The sequence below is a fragment of the Cryptomeria japonica genome, chromosome 6 (assembly GCF_030272615.1).
Source record: "Cryptomeria japonica chromosome 6, Sugi_1.0, whole genome shotgun sequence".
In the NCBI taxonomy this organism is placed as follows: domain Eukaryota; kingdom Viridiplantae; phylum Streptophyta; class Pinopsida; order Cupressales; family Cupressaceae; genus Cryptomeria; species Cryptomeria japonica.
Window position 1 is genome coordinate 269,739,340 of NC_081410.1, and position 23,128 is coordinate 269,762,467.

Sequence of the window (23,128 nt, forward strand, 5' to 3'; positions counted from 1 at the left end):
TTTGATTTCCTAATTGTGTCAAATGCCACTATATCTCCTATATCCCATTCTAGCAATATCAAGACTCCAACCCAACTTACTATTTTCCTACCCTCATCAGTAGTGATTTCCTTCAACTCTTCCTTCATTTCATTCTTTACTTCCTCTTGGATTTCCTGTTCTGATCTATCTGGCCTTTGAGCCTTTCTCTCACTAATCCTTCCTTTGTATTCCTCAACCTTTGTCTTCCATACTAAATTCAAAAAGGTTGGGCTTCTTAAAAAAGAATCATCCTCAAGGAAATTATCACATGCCTCCTTTCTTGTATCTTTGAAGGCTTTACCCTAGATATTCAAGGGAGTAAGATCCAACTCCAAATTAGGAGGCAATACAAGAATACCAATCTCCATTTATGTACTTGTTGCAATAAACCTATCTTCATCCATCTATTCCTCATCTTGTCTTACTGGTGAAAAAGATACAGCTAATGGCAAAGGACTTCTGTCAGAATCTTCAAGAGCAATGATCCTAACTCCTTGAAGAGGATTAGTTTGTATGTTGGGGAAAGACTTTGAACTCATCATCTTGTTACCCTTTCTCCTTATCACTCTCCCACTGTCATTGCTACTGTCCTCTTCCTCACTTGTTTCTTCTCTTACTCTTTTGTGAGGAAATTCCTGAATAGGCCTCCCTGCTATCACACTAATTTCTCTCTAGGATACAGGAGGTTGGGAGCCTAATTGTTGTCGGTCATGAACTTCTTCAAGTTTGGCTAGCTTTTCCCTTAAGACCTTCATCAAATCATCAAAAAAATTCATAACAAATTCAATCTTGGCATGGAACGGGGAAAAATCCTTTAATGGATCATATTTTGGATCCATCTTCTGAATAATAGCCCATAATCTTCTAAAAATTATCCACTTCTTTTTTCTCCATTCCTAAATAATGAGGTCAAATTCATTCCTAATTAAGTCCTCAAGAAAACTATGCACATGGGGAAACAAAGATCCTTTTATTCTTCTTCTAAAATCATTGTAAAAACCCTCAGGATTATTGTTTCTAGCTATACTTACCCCCAAATGATATGGAGAAAAGAATTTGTCGAAGTTCTCATATCCTCCCTTTATAATCACAATTAAGGGATAATGGTGTAATCCAGGAAGAATGTCCCTTTTTATTTTCCTTTTAAATCTTTATCCTGAATACATCCAATTTTCCACATCACCACATCAAAACCCATTCTAAGAGGAACATTGAAGGGTAGTACATGAGGTTGTCTAGAAAAGCCATAGATTTTGATTACAGTACTTATAGAGTACGGGATAAAATCCCCCCAATTATGTTCAATCCTGGCAAAAGGCACCCTCTCTTTGGGTCTCACAAATTCATGCAATTCCTTAGGAATCCTTGGTGGATTCACTCTCAACCTTTTTCTTAACCTAGAAGAATATTTTTTTATCAAACCTTATATAGCTAGCCTCTTGTCTATCCTATGACATGCCTATGCTCTAGAGTTGTATTGGAATCTCCTAGTTATCTATTGTCCTTCTGAGGTTCATGGTACCCTCAAAATAATCTGCATTCCTTGAAAGAAACATATGAATGAGTAAAGAATACCAAGAGAATTTAACACCAGCAACTTGATTCTTAATGTCTAATAACCCCTCATGAATATTTTCCTCAAGATAAGGGATAAAGTCAAAAACTACTATAGAATCTGGATGTTGTCTTTGCATAGCCATGTGCATAAAGTCAGGCGACATCATTGTAATGGGACTAAAACCCAATATTTGGCATAGAGAAAGGAAAGTAGCCTTGAAATAGGGAGTGAAAGCACCAATTGGGAATGACTCTTTTGAGCTAGGTCCGATATGGTATGTTGTACTTCCTGCTCTGGCTAAATGCATCTTCTAATGAATTCCTTCATTTTGTAATACTCTACCTTTTGTTCATTTAAATCTACTGGTACCATGCTAGGGGATGGTTCATACAAGTAAAAAATCTCTTGAAATTCCTCCCTTTTGATGGTTAATAGAATCTCTCTATCATTTTCCCTAATAAACCTTGAAACTGGGTCATATCTATCTGTAACAACCTTGAGTAAATCGACATCCATGAAAACACCTGGTACTACCAACTTGCCCAAATCATACTGCCAAGGACTAGATAATGGGGAATTTAAGTTCCTTTGTCTATACTATAATTTGAAAATCTCTAACCCAGTTGCTGGTATATTAGCATTTGCCAAGTAGAATACTTCCTTAGTTAACCATTCCCCCAGGGTTTTTCCATCCCCAAACTTCTGCCCCTACTGCTTATCATTTGTAGAGGGCTTTAACTGGTCCAAGAAATCACCATAAATATTTCTTTTCATATAATGCACTTTCCCTGAATATTTCCATGAGGGAGCCATCTTCTGCAACTAGGGATTTATATTATATTTCAAAATTTGGGAAAGAAAACTAGGGCTAGTATAAGATTTTTAAATTACCAAAGTAATTCAAACAAATTTCACTATTCTCTGTCTAGTATCTTAACCCTAGAACAAATTGAACTTTCTTCTTGCAACCTCACACACAATTTGTAATATACATATTTGTTTCAAGAACATATGGAGATCTCATATAAACATAATGCTTTTGATTTTCGCTAGAGATGACAATTCTGTGTCGCAGAGAGTCATTTCAGTCTCCTTCGGGAGTAGGAAATTCTTCAGGGTTGCCATGAAATCTTTTACAAATGGAAAACCTTTTAAGAGTCTTTTAATTGTTGCCTAGAAAAGGAAGCAAATGTCTCACCCACCATTAATAATTGCATGAGCAAAACAATGGCTTTTAACTTTGTATTTAAAAAGTTTGAAAACTAGTCGTCGATCATCTTGCAAGTTGGCCAATCCAATGATCATCTCTTGTCGACTTAGCACTTGAATTTTCATTTGTATCAATGACCCCATAAAATCTTGACTAATCAACACCACCTTATCTTTCTATCAAACTCCGTCGGCGACCCCACTATGGGTCTTCCTAGCCAACCTGAGACATGTGGCATCATCTCATGATGTCGTGGTCCATAACCACCTTGCAACTTCTATTGTGGGAACATGAGGACCATTTGATCTATTCAAACTTTACCATCTAGCTTATTGCCCATTAACTCTTCCCGAACTTAAAAATCAAGCACCTTTTACCTTAGGATAAAACATCTCCATTCATTCTAAGCACGTGCAAATTGATAGGACTGTTAGTAGGTCAACCTTTACCACCTATGAATCGGTAAAAAATTGATTTCGACTGGATACACCGCTATCCCTGCCAGTTTCCACCGATAACACGCAACACAATCTTGAGATGTCATGGTCACTAAAATCCTCACATCTTGGATCACGAGGAAGCACTAGCTGTTGGATCCATCCTATCTTTAGCAAATGGTCAGAGTATTTAGGACTCTTTGGACTTAGGAAAATATAAGCGCGGGCACAAATATTGAAAAGGAAAACCAGTTATAGGAAATTCCATGCAGATGACTTAGGAATAGCATATTTCATGAACCGGTTAATCACCACTTAATACTTAGGAAATTAAAATGGCCCCTCAAATGAAAGTGGAAACCTCAGCCTTAAGTGAGAAAAAGGTAACAATAGGATATAAAAGGGACCAAAAACTTACTTTCAAACCAAGATTTAATCATAAAAGACATAACCCATATAGCCCTAAACCTTGATAACTTGACCAAGGGCAAAAATAAAACCAGGATGACCAAATTTTGCAAGACATAATTTTAGGTCCTATCAGTGGCTCTAGTTGGGGACGTTCATTTCATAGGAATGAGACAAGAAACCAAGATCTCTGGGTGAAGCAAACCAATTACAACGCAGACCAAAATGAAATTACCTGGATAGGGTAACCTCAACTGAAAGGAAACTAAACTAATATAAACAAAATCTAACTAATGCTCATGGGAATTAACTACTTTCAAGAAAAGTGGAGCTTCAAGAATTGTCCATGAACAGGCAATTCAAGAGTATTACCATGTATATCCTAGAGAATATAAGAATCTTCTTTCCATTTACTTTGAATTAGATATGGGCCCAGCCAAATGGCATTAAACTTGCCATGTTTTCCTTTGTCTTCTATTCTGGCATTCCACATCAGAACCAAATCATTGACCTGAAAAATCCTCATAGTTTTTCTTTTGTCATACAACTTTTTAACCTACATATGTAACTTTGTATTTCTAGTACTTGCTTCTCTTATAGCTTAGTCTAATTCCATTAAAGTCTCAATTCTCAACTTCATATCATCATCTATATCATTGTTATAAGTTTGGACAAATTTATACATCTCCATCAGATTATTTTGGGCTGACCTTGCATGTATACCATACAACAAATCAAAAGGTGCACATCCAATTGCCTTCTTGATTTTTACCTTGTCTTCCCAAACAACTAATCTCAGCTTTGAATTCCAAGCCCTTTTATTCTTTTCTAGGATTTGTTTAATAATCTTCATCAAACTTTTTTTACTGGATTCAACTTGCCCATTTCCTTGTGGGTGGTAAGGTGATGAATAATAAATATGGATACCATATTTATTGCAAAAGTCTTCATATTCTTCTAACCTAAAACTCATTGCATTATCAAAGACTATCCTCTCTGGACATCCAAATCTAGTCAATATATTGTCTGTAAGGATATCAATTACCACCTTACTTGTTGCCTTTTTAGTGGGTACAGCTTCAACCCACTTAGTGAAATAATTAGTGGCCACGAAAATCCAAGAATGGCCACAACTTGATTTGCATGATATTTCTCCAATAAAATCAATACCCCACTCCTGACATGGAGCTTGCACATTTACAGGTCTTAATGGCAAATTTCCAGAAAATTTTAATTTTCCTAAAAATCTTTGGCATGGGTCACATTTCTTGACTAGTTGATGTGCATCTTTGAAAATTATTGGCCACCAGAACCCAACTCTTAATAATTTGTGTGTAGTTGTTTTAGCCATATAATGCCCTCCACAAACTCCACTATGTAATTCAAACAACAACTTTTGATCTTGATCTTGGTCCACACATTTTAACATGAAACCATCACTGTTCCTCCACCAGAGCTTCCCATTTATAATGGCATATTTAATAGCATGTAATTTTAATGTCCTCCTTTTATTATCAGTCACATCTTTAGGACATTTCATCCTCTACAAATAATATATGATATCATCATACCATTTGCAACCATCCATATAATAGATACAAGACCTGTGCTCTTCTTCCACAATATTTATTTGATTGGCATCCAAATTACTCTGGGCCATTAACTTTTCCAATCCTAATCCTCTCACCAATTTAGTGATTTGGATATCAATATTGAATTCCTGGATTCTATTTATCCATCGGCATCTTCTTCCAAACACTTCCTGTTGTGTGAAAATATCTTTAATTGTAGCACTAGGCACATATGCAACCACTATTGCTCTCATCAAGTAACTCCTAAAAACTTTAACAACCTTCACTAGTGCATAATCTTGATTTTAATTTAAATCATACTTCAATTCTGCAACTTGCAAAGACTTACTAAAAAATTCTATAGGTTGTTCGAAACCTTCTAAATTCTTTTGCAACAATACAACAACAACAGTATGAAAAGATGCAAATGAAAATATCTACATATGTTTGCCACAATTAGGTGTTTTAAGAACAGGTGCATTTTTAATAACCTATTTGATCTCTTGGAATGCCTTGACTGGCTCCTCGTTCCATTCTATTTTTGCACCTTTCTTTAACATTTTGGATATAGGTCTAAAAATTTCAGCAAAATTAGTGACCAACCTTCTTAAAAAAATTATCTGCCCAAAGAAAGATTGGATACCTTTCATTGTTCTGGGCTGAGGGACTTTGTCTATCGCTATCACCCTCTCTGGTTCAATTCTCACACCATCTTTTAAAACAAAGTGACCCAGCAACTTACCTTCAATTACCCCAAAAGTACATTGTTTTGGGTTTAAGGATATCCCATATTCAGTAGGTTTGTTAAATTTTTTTTCAAGGTGACCACAGTGATCACTTTCCTTCTTGGAATAAGTTGTTAAATCATCCCGATATACCAATAAGAATACATTTATAATATTAGAAAATGCAACATCCATGTCTCTTTGAAATGTTGCTCCTGCATTTGTTAAACCAAAAGGAATTCTTATATAAACATAGGTTCCCCAAGGTGTAGTAAATGTTTTTTTTGTATTTTTCTAACTCTTTAACCATCACTTGGTTAGAACCTGGAAATCCATCCATCATGGATAAAAGCTCATAGCCTGTTACCCTTTGTAACATTGCATCCATATTTGGCAATAGATAATTGTCTTTTAATGAAGATATATTCAAATTTCTGAAATCAATACATAGTCTGATATCTCCATTCTTTTTTCTGATAGGCACCAAGTTAGTCACCCATGATGATTGTCTGTTAGGTCTTATAATCCCAGCTTCTCTTAGCTTGACTAGCTCCTCTTGCATTTTAGGTACTAATGTTGGATTAATAGACCTCTATTTTTTCCTAAAAGGCTTGGCATTTTCTTTCAAAGAAATCTCATGTTGAAATAGATCTTCCCTATAAGCATTCAAATCATCATATGACCAAGCAAAAACATGCTTGTATTTTCTAAATAAATCAATTAACATTTTCCTAACCCTAGGTGTGTTGGTAAACAAATTTGTCTCCCTTTATTTGTTTAATTTTTAAGCATTATGGGTCAAGGAAAGAAAGACAAATTTTCTACCAAATAGTTGGAAAATCATTATATTGATTAACCTCTGAATTAAGGTACAACTCCCTCTAATAAATATTCAATCAGCTCCAAATTACACACAATCAATAGAATGCTTTTCACCAGAAAGCACTAAAAGGTAATTGCATCCACCAGTCAATACAAAATGAATGCAAGCACTGATTCATATATAACTCTTTACATAAAGCCGATAGACTTCACATGTACACTAAAACAAAATGAAAAGCTCTTAAAGATGAAATTTGCCAATAGTTTTCTGCACATATAGAAATTATAACAACCCCTTCTTTGAAATAGATTTTCACAGAAACCAAACTTCAAATATCAAACACACAGATTTGAAATCGAAGATTACTGTTAATAAGATTTTCATTCATTGATGATCATCCACTTTCTACATAAACAAAGTGTTTAGCCAATTTTAAATATAGTCTTTTCAAAAACTTAGTGAACCCCAATAAAGTCATTGTGAAACATATATATAGGTCGCCAGACCAATAGTTTTTAAACCAAAGTAAAATTAACTTGAATGAGTTAATAGAAAACTACCCTAACTGCATAACCAAAATTTAAATGGACTAGACTCACTGGCAAACAACTGCCAGTAGTGAGCAGTCATGTCATCTACTCCATCTTGGTGTGATCACTTGGGTTGGTGTTTTGGATGGACACCATCATCACTTTTTCTGCACTCCACTCTTGATGCACCTTCAAAATTTCTTGAATTACAGTTACATGTGGCAAACTAATGTGAATTACTCTCTGCTTCCAGAGCTCCTTCTTTCTCTTTACCATCTGCACTTTGTCCCTGTGTGAATCCAGGTGATCAAGACAAAATGTGAGCATTGATTCTACTTCGGAAATCCTCATAAAATCTCCCACGGACAAGGATTTTTCCACTTTGATTTGTTTAATGTGGTTGCTAAACTGGTTAATCATCTCTGTAGTATCTTCTAGAGTTTGGCTATCTTCTTTAAGCAATTGGACATCCACGCAGCGAAGATCCTTCTGCATGGTCATCCTTAAGGCTGTTAATTCACCACACAAACTGGTTGATTCACTATGGCCCTGTTCAAAAATCTGATTACGCCACTCAATGCTCTCTTTGCAAATAAAAATTATGTCTTCATGTAACCCTAGCACTTGCCTTTCAGCAAGAAAATTCATCAGGCCATAACATTGAATGTCGCGCATCTATTTTGAAATCACTATCCATTTAGCCTTCTCTTTCTGCCACAAGATTAAATGAAAATCCAATTCTTTGGTGACTGCATTAGCATCTTTAAATTTTTTGACTAAATCCGTTATGTAATTGGTCCCTTGATGCATGATCGAGGTGAGCCATTCTGAGAAGACCTTAGTGATCATCCTGTTTCACTGAAATTCATCAAAGAATTTTTGATTACCAGGTGATTTCAGGGAAAATGGCCCTGAATTTTGGGACAATGGTAATGGGTTGTTTTGTAGTGCATGAATATACTGAGCCATTTGCATTGAATTCTGCTTTAACTTAGTCTTGTCTCTTTTGTCCTTCCAAGTACGAGAGATAATTCATTTGGTTGAAGTCTCCAGGTGTTTCACATCCATGGCTCTAGTTCTGACCCCCAAATCAACTCGTTCAATAGCATAGTCTGCTTCTGAAATAGTAACAACATCTTTGTCGGACGCGGGTTTGGCAATGTTTGTAGTCCAATACTTCATATTTTCATCGAAACCAATCATAGCCTCCATTTTTAGCTTTTTGGGCTTCGTGGACTTTCCCAGACATTTACTCACAGCATCCTCCATTGATACCAAAATAGGGACCACATTCCTTCTCCTAGTAATTGATTCACTCAACCACTTGGGTGCCAAAGTTAGTTCCTTAGATGGCATGGGTGGAGATCCTACTGAGGGTGGTGGTGTGGCACTATCTACATGAGACTGAATATCAAGCATCCCTGAATCCTAGAAGGTAGTATCTATGCCAGTTGAAACCTTGTCTGTATCAAAAACAGGGGATGCCATATTGCACAGTGTTTCCTCTGCGTCCAAATCAAGAATGAGATGAGGAGTTGGCACCTGAAAACTCTTCTTGGACCTTGACCTGGAAACCCGACCACCAATAGAAAGTTCAGCCTCAGTGTCAATTTTCTCTTCTTTAATCTTTGCCTACCTTTTTTCTGCAATAGAAACAAGAGTGATAGTTAAAATAGAATTTTTGCTTGCGGTATTCCTCTTCCCACTTTTGCTTCTTGAATTGGTTTCTCGTGTCAGATGAAATCAGCAACTCCTAAGCCAATTTTCTATCCTGCTAATTATGTTGAAGGTGTGTGTCTAAATACTATCCTCCATCTTTTTGCTCCAATCCACCTCTGGAAGAGGTTCCTTATGTACCCGCTTCTTAAACTCAGAATCAAGTATATCTTCATCATCAGTGGTGACACCTGAAGTATCCATTGGCAATTTCATGTCCTGAATTTGTTTCAAGGTTAACCTAGACCAAATTCTTTTCCTTACTTTGAATTCATCCTGACAACCCTCCCAATAATCCTTCAACTGAGGAACATGTTGATCAGGCACCATATTCTTAACAAATTGAGCAATGAAACCTTTACTATCGAAATTATCTCTTTTCACAAAGGTCTTCAAATGAAATCTTTAAAATTCTAGCTCAAAATTCAGCGTGTCAGAGATAGACCTATAGTTGTAATGGCCTAAATCAATGGGGAAAATCCCACTTGTGTCAGAGTCCTCACCATAATCCTTTGCAACATAGGCAAGGTGCCTGGAAATTTTGATCAAAATACAAGAGTCTGAAACATACCTAGGTAGCCTAAAGGGTTCACCTTTAAATCCTCCAACCCTTAGGTAAGTGAACTGACTAAACTATGTAAAGAAACTATCATAGATGTTCACAAGTTCAACAGCTTCTGTAGACATCCTTCTATGCAAGTTACCTTGTAATTCAAAGGTCAACCTCCCAGCAAAAATATCATTCCAACGGAGATAATCATCAACATGCCCTTTTAAAGTCAAATTAGGATGATACTCATAAATTCTTATGCCTTGAACCCATTTTGCATGTGACAATCTAGACCATTCTCTCACATAGGCAAGCATATATAACAGGTAGGAAGACATATAAAATGTTTTTAGATCAAAGGATACATTGAACCTGGTCAAAGTTTGAAGATCTGATGGCTATGATTGATCATGGGAAATGTGATCAAGGAGATTAAGCGATTGGCAAATATTTTATAAATAAGGAACTGTTGATAAATAATGCATGCGGACAAGTGTATGCATAGGGATGCTACATAGTGATTACCGAGCACATAACTTAAAGACCCGTTTGAATAATAAAGTATAGAGCCCAGCAGATGGACAAGATAAGTCCTATATTATATTGAGCAAATAAGAATCTGCTTTAGCATTTTAGATGTGAAGTTGCAGATAGATTTTTATTACTGTTATTTTGTAAAGTGACAGAAAATCTCTTAACCGAGTGGACTTAACACTCTTATTTGTAAAACCCTCTAGCAAGGTGACATCCTGATTGAGTGTTTGAAATCCTTTAACAAGGTCACTTCTAACAAAGTGAATATCCTAACAGATCTGAGGGAAATCCCTTAACCAGGTCACATCTAGCAATGTGTTTGTCATCTTTAATAGGATTTGCTTTTAACCGAGCATACTCTAGAAGAGTATATTTCTTAGTGGGTCCAAAATCCCACAGTGGTTTTTCCTTATTTGGGTTTCCACATTAAATCTGGTGTTATGAGTGTTATGATGTTTATATTCTTTTGAGTTTGCATGTTTAACAGTTTTGGTTATATTACTGAAGCATATGTTACCGAGGTTGAATCTGATGTTTTTATGGAAGAATAAGTTTGTATGATTCACCCCCCCCTCTCATCTTATTGTTTTGGCATCTGTACTTGACTTTAAGTATCAGAACTATCAATTGGTATCAGAGCTTTGGACTCCGAAAGAAAAGTTTAAAGTTACTTGAGGCAAAGATCCAAATATGTATAAGAGGGATGCACCAAAGCTGAACAAGTCAAGTTTCTCTACATGGTCGAAAAGAATGAAGCTGCACCTATCAGGAGTTGGAGAATATGTTGTATATTATCTAGAGAATGATTTCATCACACCGAGCACCTATCCATTAACAATGGAATAGATAAAGGAAAAACAAGAACATATTCAAGCAATGATTGAAATAACATCTGCATTAACTGACTCAGAGTTTATTGATCTAGAAGGCTGCAATGATGCAAAGGCAATGTGGGACAAGCTCATATCTGTGTATGGTGGAGATGAACATGTTCAAAGAGAAAAAGTGGATAGTCTAAGAGGACAACTTGAATCTATAAGGATGAATGAAGGTGAGAACATAACCCAGTATAGTACAAGACTAAAGGAGATTTTCAATCAAATCAAAGGAGCAGGTGGAACTATTGAAGAAAAAGATATAACAAGTAAGTTGTTAAGAACCCTTCTACTGGCTTATGCAATCCGAGTCTCTGCAATCAATGAATTGAGGTCTGTACCCAATATGCCAGTTTCTCTAGATGCTACTATTGGTAAGCTACATGCATTTGAGTTAAGTAACTTTGATAATAGTGGGTCATCTATAAATAAAGTTGAATCTGCATTTAGTTCTTTTCATATTGGTGAATCTGATGATTACAATGATAGAATGAGTAAGTACACTAAAGGGGATCACAGTGGAGCAAGTGAAAGATTTCGCAAGAACATGGAGGAAGTACACAAAATGTATGAGGAAATCAGAAAGCAAGAAGAGTTTGAAGCACTATTAGCCAGAAGGTTACTGAGAGGCAAAGGTAAGTATAAAGGAAAACTACCTTTGAAATGTTTCAATTGTGATAAGATAGGACATATGGCTTCTAACTGTCCTGACAAAGAATCTACTGAAAAGAGAGATTACTAAGATGATAGATAGAAAGATAATCATTATAGAGGACACCGAGACTTCAGAAGAAGAGATAGAAAGTCATGCTTAATAGCCTATGAGGAATCCAATGATGATAAATTAGATGAAACTGATACAGAGGAAGTAGTTTATGTGGCTATCAAAGATGGATCAGATGAAGAAAGGTATGAAGAAAAAGCCCTAATATCTCACATAAATACTAATGATTCTTGGATCATAGATAGTGGATGCTCACATCACATGACAGGTTATAAACACAAGTTTGTTATGTTAGAAGACTATGATGGAGGCTATGTAAGATTTGGTAATGATGCACCATGTCCGGTAAAAGGTAAAGGATCCATAACACTTCTTGACAATGCAAGATGCAATGATGTTTATTGGGTTGAAGGTTTGAAATACAATTTGTTGAGTGTAACACAGCTAAACAATATAGGATACCGAATAGAATTTCAGAAAGGAATTGTCAAACTTCATGACAAGAATGGAAAGTTGGCTACTACCGGGACACAAAAAAAAGGTAACACATTTCACCTTGACTCAACTCGGAATAAATGTTTGTATGCAAAGATAGATGATACCTAGTTATGGCATAAAAGGTTTTGTCATGTAAATTTTGATAATCTGATCAAAATAAGTAAGAAGCATCGAGTAAGAGGTCTACCAAGTTTGGAAAAACCTGAGAATGCTATGTGCCAAGGATGCCAGATGGGTCAAATGACAAGATCAACCTTTACAAGTAAGTCCTGCACTTCCAAGGGAATTTTAGATCTTTTGCACACTGATCTTTGTGGTCCTATGAAAGTTCAAAGTTATTATGGTGATAAATATTTCATATTATTTGTGGATGATTACTCAAGGATGATGTCAGTTATGTTTTTAAAAGAAAAATCAGAAGCTTTTCAAATGTTTAAATGGTACAAGGCAAGAGTTGAAAATGAAACCAGAAGACAACTGAAATGTTTTAGATCAGATAGAGGGGGAGAGTTCACATCTGATGAGTTCAACTTATTCTACAATGATCATGGTATAAAAAGACAAGTCGTTGCACCGAGAACTCCACAACAAAATGGAATTGTTGAGAGAAGAAATAGATCTATTGTGGATTGTGCCAGAACCCTGACAATTGAAAAGAAAGTGCCACAAACATTTTGGAGAGAAGCAATAAGCACAGTAGTTTACACCCTGAACTGAGTAAAACTGAAGAAAGGAACTTTGAAGACACCATATGAAATCTGGTATGACAAGAAACCTAATGTAAGTTATTTTAAAATCTTTGGAAGTAGATGCTATGTACACAAAGATGATAGAAATGGCAAGTTTGATCAGAAAAGTGAAGAAGGAACATTTCTTGGTTATTCTTCTAGAAGTAAAGCATTTAAATGTCTGATCAAATCATCCAACAAAATAGTAGAAAGTGCAAATGTGAAAATTGATGAATTTGTAGAAAGAAATGATGAAGGAAACTCCAAAGAACCAGAAGATTATGATGAATTTGTCTATGTTCAACTGAGAAGTCTTACCGAGCAAATTGTAGAAGGAAATGAAGAGAATATCCAGTTACTGAGTGATGAAGAAGATCATACAGAGCCTACCGAGCCTATATTAGCCAAGTATGTCAGAAGACATCATGCATCAAGTCAGATTATAGGAGATAAGGATGATCCAGTAATGACAAGGAACAAACTAAGACATAACACATGTTTGATATTTGAATTTGAACCGAGAATAGTGAAAGAGGCATTTAATAGTGAAGATTGGATAAATGCTATGATAGAAGAGATTGATCAAATAAAGAAGAATGACAGATGGACACTGGTCCCAAGACTGAAGGACAAAAATTTAATCGGTACAAAGTAGATTTTCAGGAACAAGCTGAATGAAAAAGGTGAGGTCATTCGAAATAAAGCAAGACTAGTTTGCAAAGGTTATGCTCAAGAAGAAGGAATTGATTATGGTGAAACTTTTGCACCTATGGCTAGAATTGAAGGAGTAAGAACATTGTTGGCATATGCTGCTTTCAAAAATTTCAAGGTATATCAAATGGATGTCAAATCTGTATTTCTGAATGGTATATTAGAAGAAGAAGTTTTTATTGAACAACCTGAAGGATTTGTTGAAGACAATAATAAAGATCAGGTATGCAAATTGAACAAAGCTTTATATGGTCTAAAACAAGCACCTAGAGCATGGTATGCAAGATTGCACTCTTATTTAATCAAGATTGGTTCTATAAGGACAAGTGAAAACAACAATATGTACATGAAGAATGATGAAAATGGAATACCGATCTCAGCCATATTTGTTGATGATATTATCTTTTGTGGAAATGACTCTTTATGCAAGAACTTTGGAAATGAAATGAGCAAAGAATTTGAGATGTCATTAATCAGTGAGATAAAGTATTTTATAGGTTTAAAGATACTGCAAATGAAAGATGAGATTTTCATTACTCAATCTAAGTACATAAAGGAAATCTTGAAGAAATTTGGAATGGAGGATTCAAAACTAGTAAGTACTCCTATGACTACCAACTGTAAACTATCAAAGAATGATGAATCTGCATCTGTTGATGAGACACTTTACTAATCCATGATTGGAAAGTTGCAATATGTTGTTTACAGTAGGCCAGACATAGCACATGTAGTAGGTATAGTTGCAAGATTCTCTACAGATCTTAAGGAAACACACATGACAGCAATCAAGAGAATTTTTAGATACTTGAAAGGCGCTGAGGATTATGGCTTAGTATATCAGAAAGGAAATGACTTTGATTTAAAAGTTTATACTGATGCTGAATGGGCAGGCAACATTGATGACACAAAAAGCATAGGTAGATGAGCTTTCTTTTTAAGAGAAAGACTAGTAAGTTGGCTTAGCAAGAAACAAGGATGTGTTTCACAGTCAACAGCAGAAGCTGAATACGTTGCTGCATCATTGAATTGTACCAACATAGCATGGATCAAACAACTGTTGGAAGGTACAAATGAGAAAGTTACCAAGCCAGTAACTATATTCTATGACAATACTAGTGCCATTAACATTTCAAAGAATCCCATTATGCACTCTAAGACAAAGCACATATCTATCAAATATCATTATCTTAGAGAAGAAGCTCAAGAGAAGAAAGTGGTGTTGGAGTATGTTAGCACAAAGGGACAAATAGCAGATATCTTCACCAAGCCACTGCCAAGGGACACTTTTGAGTATCTTAGAAGTAAGCTAGGGGTCCTACCCCTATCTTCCATTCACTACCGAGTTCGGTGAAAGCATCAATTCGATGACTCTACAGAATATCTTTTAGGAGTTGATGTTGATTTACACACTTTAGGATGTTTTCTAAAGGTGTGCAGGAAACAATACAGGGAATAAGAATTGAAGACATAAATGCTCCGACCAAGACTAAATTGACACACAATAGTAGAGAATCACTTCATATAGGAAGGAATTATGTTTTAGTTCTTTACTTTTTGGCATTGTTGTCAAAGGGGGAGAAGAGTGAAGAAAAGGGGAGAAGACTGAAGAAAAGAGGAGAAGACTAATGTATGGGGGAGAATTCTGATGATAGGGGGAGAGCATTTCAGCATTTCAGAATCTCATAGCAATCCAAATCAATTAGGTCAAATCAATTGGTTTTGCCATCAATGCCAAAGGGGGAGATTGTTGGCATTATAATAGACAAGGAGAGATTGTTGGCATTTCAATAAGGATATTGAGAAGGTTGTTGATGATTATGGATATAACTGATTAAGGATGTTTACTGTCTTAATATTATTATTTTGTCATTGATGTGAAGAAATTGATTTTCTAATTCAGTATGATGTTGCCATATCTTGAGAAGTATGATTTGATGAGTATAAAGATGTTGGTAAAAGACATAGAAAGAATATGATGAATAAGGGGAGAAATAAGTTATTCAATGGGAAACTATTACCGAGTTAGACAATGATGAGATCATGATGTTTAGATTGTTTTCATATCATACATATGTTATTGATTGTAAGGTTAATACTATACTACATTACCGAGCAAAGAACCTAGTCGATAAACCCTAAGGAACCTAGTCGGTAAACCCTAAGGCTATCGCTATCAGTTAATGAAGGTGGTATGTCTACCAAGTGAAGTTTAGTATTTACCGAGTTGCAACTGAGTAATAACAGAATGCATTGAATGAATAAAAGCATTACTTAATGAAGGAAGCTGATGAGCTAGCTATGATTAAATAATTGGTATGTCGTGAATGAAGTTTGTTAAAGAATCTATGGCAAAGGAAAATCGACAAGAAGATCTACAGCTCAAATTGAACCACAATACCCTAGCACAAGTTCCAAGAAATGTATGCAAGTTCCAAGGTGGGGTAAAACATTTTCAGATCGAAGGATACATTGAACCTGGTCAAGCTTTGAAGATCTGATGGCTATGATTGATCATGGGAAATGTGATCAAGGAGATTAAGTGGTTGGTGAATTATTTATAAATCAGGAACTGTTGATAAACAATGCATGTGGGCAAGTGTATGCACAGGGATGCTACATAGTGATTACCGAGCACAGAAGCTTGAAGACCTGTTTGAATAATAGAGTATAGAGCCTAGTAGATGGACAAGATAAGTCCTATATTATATTGAGAAAATAAGAATTTGCTTTAGCATTTTAGATGTGAAGTTGCAGATAGATTTTTATTACTGTTATTTTGTAAAGTGACAGAAAATCTCTTAACCGAGTGGACTTAGCAGTCTTATTTGTAAAACCCTCTAGCAAGGTGACATTCTGATTGAGTGTTTGAAATCCTTTAACAAGGTCACTTCTAACAAAATGAAGATCCTAACAGATCTGAGGGAAATCTCTTAACCAGGTCACATCTAGCAATGTGTTTGTAATCTTTAACAGGATTTTCTTTTAACCGAGCATACTCTAGAAGAGTATATTTCTTAGTGCGTCTAAAATCCCATAGTGGTTTTTCCCTATTTGGGTTTCCACGTTAAACTTGGTGTTATGAGTGTTATGATGTTTATATGCTTTTGAGTTTGCATGTTTAATAGTTTTGGTTATATTACTAAAGCATATGTTACTGAGGTTGAATCTGATGTTTTTATGGAAGAATAAGTTTGTATGATTCACCCCCCCCCTCTCATCTTATTAGTTTGGCATCTGTACTTAACATTAAGTATTAGAACTATCAGGTTGCTCGTGTCGGATGAAATCAATAACTCCTATGCCAATTTTCCGTCCTGCTAATTACATTGAAGGTGCGTGTCTGAATACTATCCTCCATCTTTTTTCTCCAAGCCACCTCTGGAAGAGGTTCCTTATGTACTCGCTTCATAAAATCAGAATCAAGTATATCTTCATCATCAGTGGTGACACCTGAAGTATCCATTGGCAATTTCATGTCATGAATTTGTTTCAAGGTTAACCTAGACCAACTTCTTTTCCTTACTTCAAATTCATCCTGGAAACCCTCCCAATAATCCTCCTACTGAGGAACATGCTAATCAGGCACCATCTTCTTCACATATTGAGCAATGAAACCTTTACTATCAAAATTATCTCTTTTCACAAAGGTCTTCAAATGAAATCTTTTAAATTCTAGCTTAAGATTCAGTGCATCAAAGATAGACCTACAGCTGTAATGGCCTAAATCAATGGGGAAATCCCACTTTGTCAAAGTCCTCACCATAATCCTTTGCGACATAGGCAAGCTGCATGAAAATTTTGACCAAAATACAGGAGTTTGAAACATACCTGGGTAGCCTAAAGGGTTCACCTTTAAATCCTCCAACCCTTAGGTAAGTGAAGTGACTAAACTATGTAAAGAAACTATCATAGATGTTAACAAGTTCAATAGCTTCTGCAGACATCCTTCTATGCAAGTTACCTTATAATTCAAAGGTCAACCTCCCAGCAAAAATATTATTCCAATGGAGATAATCATTAACATGCCCTTTTAAAGTCAAATTAGGATGATACTCATAAATTCTTATGCCTTGAACCCATTTTGCATGGGACAATCCAGACCATTCTCTCACACAGGCAAGCATATATAATAGGTAGGAAGACATATAAAAGTTAGACATCCCAAGATTATTACTCAAACCTTCGTGTAACCTTTCCATGATAACAGTTCCCCAGTCGATGAACCAATTTTTATCCAGAGTGACCTGGATGAATAAATACATCTAGTTCTCCCAAAAGAAAGAGTGGGAATTACCCTTTACTCTTCTCAACAATATTACCAAGTCTCAGATTGCAGGAATTAAATGCTCATGGGTTAGAGGCCTTGGCTGCCTTGAGCCTCCTTTTTGGAATCTTAGAAGCCAATTCCATGCAATAACATTTCTATAATACTACTTTTTCTCAGAGAAAATTCTATAGGATTTCCCAATCATCCAATCTTCATAAGGTTCTCGGTGTGGGATACCCATGGTTGCCATTATTGTCTGTCTATCAATGGATAACAAAACCTCACCATTATTTTTCCTTATGCATCTATTACCCTTGTCATAATGATTCATACATTCTAAAACTAATTTAGGGCAAGGAGTAGCTATGGGAAATGCGGCTTCTTCTAATAATCTGCTCTGTGTAATATCTCTCATCATAGGATCTGCGGTTGGGTTCCTTACTCTTTCTAGAAAAACATCTAAATCCAGTTGAACTAATGCTGTGTCAACTAGTTCTGGTAAAGAGCTTACAAGGTGTGTAGGGGAAAAAGCGAGACTAGGACAATGTACCCTAATCCTAACTTTTGACACACATTGCGGAATACGAAAGAGCCTAGAGATATCGCACGGTTGGCTACTTCTTTTGGTGAAAGAGAGAGCCACGGGATATCTATTAGGATTTCTATTCCCTTGTTGAAATTGTAAAATCAAGTAATGCAAGTTCAAACCCTAATCCCAAAATGCAAGTATGAACTAATAACAAGATTGCAGAATTGAGACTAAACAATGAACAGCTGTAAATGTAAGGATAAAATAAGAATGCAGTTATGTACCTAGAGTTGAAATCAGACTGAAAATGTTCAGGACGGGGGCGCGGGCGCCACTATCCTGAAAACTGCACCGGAAACCACTGTTTTGCACCCTGAAACACTGTTTGGAAACTGTCGGAGAGCTATCTGTCTGGAGGACCAGGGCGCCCAGCGCCTCTGTCCCAGGGACCAGGGCGCCCAGCGCCCCTGTCCTGGTCCTCTGAGCTGCAATTTTACACAGGGTTCTGTCTCAGTCTCCTCTTTCCGGATCTGTGTCCTGCGGCATCGTCCGAATCCCGAAACCTGCAATAATATCTGAAAAGGGGGAAGGGCGGCTATATAGGGTTTTGCCTTAGTCAAACCCCCGCTTTGGTGATTTCCACCTCCACGAATAGCCAAGTTGTTTTGTAAAATGTATTGTGTGTGCAGACCTAGTGTGTGTGCAAGGTCCAAAATGCAAGAAAGCAAACTAGAGCAACCTAGAAAGTAAACCCTAATTGCTTGTAAATGATAATGCAAATGCTCTAAATCAAGATGCAATGTGATCTAAAGCATGAATAAATGATATATCAAATCTTATGTAAGGACATGAAAACAATATGAAATCATACCCAACCCTCAAGGGAGGAGTACAAGCCAATCTTCAGTCGGTAATCTCCTATTGTTCTTCAATGTCTTCCAAGCCCTAATTGGATGAATGAATGAATTTGATAGATGCTTGATAGAATGATGTTGAGTATTGTTGAAGTCTTCAAAGATCTGCTCTGTCACTACATATGAAGTTCCTGGAAACAAAAATCCGATCCCTTCCAATGAGGAAAGAGAGCTTTTATGTATGAAACCCTAGGTCGTAAATTCGTATTTTGGCCGACCTAGAGATTGAATATCCCGCCAATTTCTTGGGGTTAAGCTTTATTTTATGATTGGATTGTGCTCCCAAAATTTCGGGAAAAATGTCCCGGACCATGTTGCATGGGCGCCATGGTCCCGACAACTTTTCACCAAATTTTCAGGGCCGTCGGATATGATGATTTTAGAGAGAATCCTAAAGTTACAGTTGATTTCGAGATGTTTAGACCCCGAAACCAAGCCCCCAAGTTCGAAATAGGACTTAATTAGGGTTTTTGATTAAGTGATGTATTGAAGGAATAAAATGCGAGGGGCGCGCTTTAGTGAAAGGGCCCTACTTTATGATGTAGAGAATGATGAAATAATACTTTAGACCTAATTAATTTGATTAATTAAGTGCTTAAGGAGAAATGCAATGCAGAATGTAAAATGCACTAAGGCGGGTGCTAAACTAGGTGTGAAATTGTACCACCCTGGTGAGTGCGTACAATTTACGACGCTACATTTAGCCCCCACTTTAGCGGTCATATGAGTACTACGTGCATATGCAAGCTAAAGTATAGAAAAGTAAACATTATTTGAAAAAGGATATATCCATAAGTTGTCGGACGAAGCCCCCAGCGGTATCTGCAGTACACAGTTAGGAACCGCACCCTACAAAACACACGTTAGATCACAAAATCACCTAATGCTTACTAGGGAAAGTGATGAAATCTGTGAGTAGCTATATGCCCCCCCCTGTTTCGACTTGCTTATTTAGGGAGGTGAAACAGGGTAGCATGTTTACTTGCGACAAATTGTGTAATAGAGTGTTGATGAGGGGTGTTCACTAAATAGGCTTCATCAGAGCACTTTTTGTAACATCCCGAGAGTAGGAGAAGGAAAATACGATTCCAACGCAACAAACGGCTCGAAAATCGCATCTCCCAAACCCAAGTTATGATAAAATGAATGATAGGGGAAAAATTAGGGTTTCGAGAAGTAAGAATAGACAAACAAGAGTATATACTTTGAAAGTGACACTTGTATTCGTCACTTTGCCGATTTTAGGATACTATTCAGTGCAGTGGAGCCCACCTAATCATCATGCCTTCACGACAACCGGAGCGTCCCATGAGGATCGAGATCCTGCGCCAGGCCATGATCGACGACGAGCCACTGGATGAGGTGAGTTGACTAGACATTTGACTTTTGATTTCTCGCATGTTTGAATTTTCCATGATCGAATGCAGACCCTGAATGCCGACCGGGGCCCACCTAGGGCGCCCTGGTCCCTAACATTAGAAAGGATGATATACCTAGCAGACAGCTTGTGGACTCTAGCCCTAGTGTTCCTATTAGCAGAATCAGGGAAGGTACCATCGGTCAAATATCTTACAATATGCGAGAACCATTCATCTGAGTCTACAAAGTCACAACATGTTACCAAGCTAGAATCATCTTCAATAGCTGGAGAAGTAAGATTGTGAATAACGAAGTTAAGATCGACCATAGGGTCCTCTAAAGATACTAACGAAGCCACACATGCCATCGCATCCGCATGTCGGTTATCTTTTCGAGGGACTGGTTCCATGGTATAAGAATCAAAATTTTGTAATAAAAATATAGAAAGGTCTTTATATTGTGATAATTTGTCTTGTTTTGCTTGATATATTCCTGTTACTTGTCTTATAATTAATTGCGAATCTCCATAGATATGTATGTGTTTTATATTAAGAGCTAGGGCTTCTTTTATTCCTGCTATAAGAGCCTCATACTCAGCAATGTTATTGGTACACAGGAAATTTAGACGATATGATAAGGGAATAGGTTTCTTTGTAGGAGAAACCAAAACAACCCCTGCCCCCGATCCCGTACGACACTTAGAGCCATCAAAATATAACTCCCAAGTTTCATCTTTCTCTATAGAAAGAATGAAATCATCAGGAAAGGACTCAGGGTTAGGGAATGAAAAAGGTGAAGGAGCCTCAACTAAGTGATCAGTCAACGCTTGTCCTTTAATTGCTCTTTGTGAAACAAATTTAAGGTCAAATTCAGTTAACATCATAACCCACTTAGCGAGACATCCTGATAAATCAGTTTTAGAGAAAAGATGCTTCAACGGATCAAACTTAACATGGACTTCTGAATTTAAAAGATAATGTCTCAATTTCTGAGTCGCAAACACCACGGCCAAGCATTGTCTTTCTATCGCAGAATATTGGGTCTCATAATCGAGTAAGATGCGACTTATGTAATAAACCGGACACTCCTTACCATCTTTATCATGTTGTGCTAACAATGCTGCGAGAGCATGAGAAGAAGCAGCTGTATACAGGATAAAGGGTTTAGAAGGTTCAGCAGGTTGAAGAATAGGAGGACTAGCCAAATACACTTTTAAATCTTCAAATGCTTGCTGACAATCCTCATTCCACTGAAAAGTGATATCCTTTTTAAGGAGTTGAGTAAAAGGAAAGGTACGATCCGCAAGCTGAGACACAAACCTACGAATAGCCTGAATCTTTCCTTGTAAGCTTTTAAGTTGAGATACATTTCGAGGAGGTGGCATGTTAACAATAGCATCTATTTTCTTAGTGTCCACCTCAATCCCACGATGCGAAACTATGAACCCTAATAGTTTTCCACTATCCACACCAAAAACACATTTTCGGGGATTCAAGCACATGTGATATTTACGAATTCTCTCGAAGATTTGACGAAGGACTTTAACATGATCCATGCGAAGAAAGGATTTAGCCAAAATATCATCAATGTAATCCTCTAAAATCTTATGCATATAATCATGAAAGATAAGGGTCATCGCTCGTTGATAAGTTGCACCGGCGTTTTTAAGTCCAAAAGGCATCATTATCCAACAAAACGTACCCCAAGGAGTAGTGAAAGCGGTTTTGTATTGATCTTGAGGGTTAATGAAAATTTGATTGTAGCCTGAAAAACCATCCATGAAGGATAAAAGGGCATGTCCTGCCATAGAATCAACTATCATATCAATGTTTGGAAGAGGGAAATCATCTTTTAAAGAAGCCTTATTTAGATCCTGAAAGTCGGTACACATTCTTATTTTGTTATCTGGTTTAGCCACAACGACAATGTTTGAAATCCCTGGGGAATAGTCAATAGGGCGGATAAATCCAGCCTCCAATAACTTTTCAATCTCAGCTTTAACAAGCAGAGCTATCTTAGGATTCATTTTTTGAATCTTTTGTTTCACGGGCTTAGCATCAGGTACTAAGACGATATTATGAGTAACAATCTTAGGATCTATACCAGGCATGTCAGAATATGCCCAAGCAAAAATCTCAGGGAATTCATGCAATAGTTCTTCATATTGTTTTTGTTCCTCTTCATCCAAACATTTTCCAATTTTAATGATTTTTTCTTTGTTGCAAGGATCCATCTTAACATCAAGGGTATCACTTATGAGGAGATTACTTTGTTGAGGAGTATCCTTTATCTGAGGGAATTCTTTCACAGTCTTATCATTATCAATCTCTTTTCCAAAATAAGCTTCAGTGTTCAAACAATAAGGGAGTCCCCTATTGTGATGATAACGAGGAAGAGTGTCATAGGCTCCCAAGAACTCAGCTAAAGCATCGTCGGTAGG